This window comes from Pteropus vampyrus, unplaced genomic scaffold (genome assembly GCF_000151845.1).
Source record: "Pteropus vampyrus isolate Shadow unplaced genomic scaffold, Pvam_2.0 Scaffold198, whole genome shotgun sequence".
NCBI lineage: Eukaryota > Metazoa > Chordata > Mammalia > Chiroptera > Pteropodidae > Pteropus > Pteropus vampyrus.
Genome location: NW_011888979.1, coordinates 1,685,812 through 1,688,594, shown reverse-complemented (window position 1 = coordinate 1,688,594; position 2,783 = coordinate 1,685,812).

Genomic DNA, 2,783 nt, shown 5'->3' with positions numbered 1-2,783 from the left:
CTAGATTGGCTGGTAATTATTGAAGTTAATTGATGGGTAATCAGAGGTCCTTTTCCCCCATTATGTGTTTTTAAAAATACCTCTTTGATGTCAATGTGGGTGGTATCTGATATTATTCTTTACTACTGGATATGCATATTGGAAGGATACTACATTTATGCCAATTTATTCTCAGCCTACAGTGACATACTTATTTTCAACCACATTTAGCAAAGCTGTTCCCTTCTGTCAAGTACCATGGAACTAAATAGTTCTCTGCATTCCAATAGCTTAGAAGCCAGAATAAATAGCTATAGACCACATGGCACTATCAGTCCCCATACACAATCCAGACATATCATTAGAAAATGGATAAATAATGCACATATCTATCTGCTGAAGAATATCCTGTAAGCCACAAAGTGTCAAAAACCTGTGGACTGATCATTACCCTGCAAACAGGACAGCACTGGAGACACTGAGACTGATTTTTAGGTTAAATTTATCCCTGAAGGAAAGAGAGGCAATGTTTATTCAAAATAGTAGGAAACTGGATACTAAACACATCATCCAGCTGCTTCAAACTATTGTCCCAAGAGCTAGTAACTGAATGAACAATTAGCTGTTTCCTATCATTTATTTCTAACTTTTATATTTGCATTTTAAACTACAGTATGGTAAAAGATTTTGCTTAAATTTCCCCTAATGAATTTTACATATTTGTACTTTCCTATATTCAAGTATTTCTATTTTTTAAAAAAGTGTGATCAGTAATATTACAAACAAGCTTACTATGCTTTGACTTTTATTTTGGAATTGAAGTATTGAGTGGCTCAAAAGGCACATTTATTTAAAATTTTCCTGCAGAGGATTAAAGAAACTCTAGGAGAAATATAATTATAGCTTTATTGAAAATGTTTTCTGTCCCTGTCTAAAGTCCCTCTTTGTACCCTTGCTCTCAGCTTTCACAATAGTAGGAAACCATTCTTGGCACATGTTGTACAACTGTAGGACGTGCTTCTGAATCCAGTAAAACAAGTACCCACCCTAAGTATAATGAAAAGATTGTTTAAATATTTCCTTCTGTTCACAGAGGGAAAGTTTTTCAAAATGGGTCAAAATCACACATTGATGATATATACAATTGAAGGTCAAAATTTTGAATTCAATACATGCCTTGATAGCAAAGTAGTTGAGTAATCTGAGCACATTGGAGCTTTGGACTCTTCATTATATATTGATGATGTTCCAGAAGATGGTCTTTAAGGCACCTTCCAGTTCTAAAATTCTTTATTTCTTGGAATTAATTCATGCAATTAAGAATTAGTATGACACAAGATTTATAGATAACCCAAAACCCAATCTCCTTCATTATAGATTTTTGTCCACTTTCCCTTTCTTTTACCTACTTTAAGTTAAAGACTCTAATAGCCAGTACCACAAAAGATAAACAGTAAAGATGAAGTAGAACATGGAAAAGATGCAACCATTTTTAATCTCTGAAAAATAGAAACTTTCTGTATTTTGTTTTCATGTGCCTAAATGAGTTTGCCTTGCTAAATATCAAATAAAATCTCTCAAGCATTTTATTCTTGTCTGACTAGATAGAATAGTCATGTTTGATATCAGTACATCAAAATTCAGGAAAGAAATGATTGTTAGGACTTGGGATTTAGAATCAGAAGACTCCAAGACTCTTTGAGTTAAAGACTCCAAGAAGTCTGAGTTTCAATTTCCTCTTTTACAGAATGGGAATATAATATCTCTCTGACGAAGTCATTGTGAAGATTAGTAAAAAATAACAGAAAAGCAACAGCTACTTAGCAGATGCTCAAACTATTTTTTCTCCCTCCTTCCCTTCCTTCCTTCTTTCCAGTATCACACACACAAAATAAGCACCCCAAAATATTTGTTAACAAAAAAACTTATTTGAATGATATTCGAAAGGGCAGTAAAAGTCCAATAAGAGAGAGATAGGAGAAAGTTTCAAGATTAATCAACCAAAATAGAAAAAACCTAATATTAATGAAAATACCAAATAAAAACAATAGTCATCTTTGGAGTATGGAAATACACTTCCTTGTTATTTTATTCTCTATTGCTATCTATATTTTTTTAAATTTTCCCACAGTGAACACATTATACTCATAATTAAGAATTTAAAAAAAAAATTATATAAACCTACCCAAATCCATTAATCAAGCTGAACATCACTTCTTAATGTGATGCAGTAGGAAGATTATAGCACAGCCAATGAAGTATTTTTGCCTAAATAATTAATTAAATAACTTGAATTAAACCCCTCCTTTGGCTCTATCAGTTTACAAAACATACAGGGGATATGGGAACATTTAAAATGACACCATGGAAACCCAATCAGAAAAATCTAAAATTTGGGTAATTCTACAGGAGACATGACCCAATTTTTCAATCAATAAATGTCAGTGCAGTGGAGATGGAGAGGAACTTACAGATTAAAATAGACTTAAAGGATATAGCAACCAAATGCAAAGTATGGTCCTTGCTTGACCCCCCAATTCAAACAAATTAACTTTAAAAAGCCATTTTTGAGCCAACTGAGGAAATGTAAACACAGATTTATTTAGATGACAAAAATTTTGTTGAGGATGGAGATAAGGGTATTGTGATTTTTTTAAAAAAAGATATGTACTTCAGTATTTATGGATGAAATGATATAACATTTGAGTCGTTTTAAAATACTCCAGCAGAAATAAAAATAAAATAAAATAGGAGAGAAATGAAATGAGAAAGACAAAATATTGCTAATTGGTTGAGTGATGGGC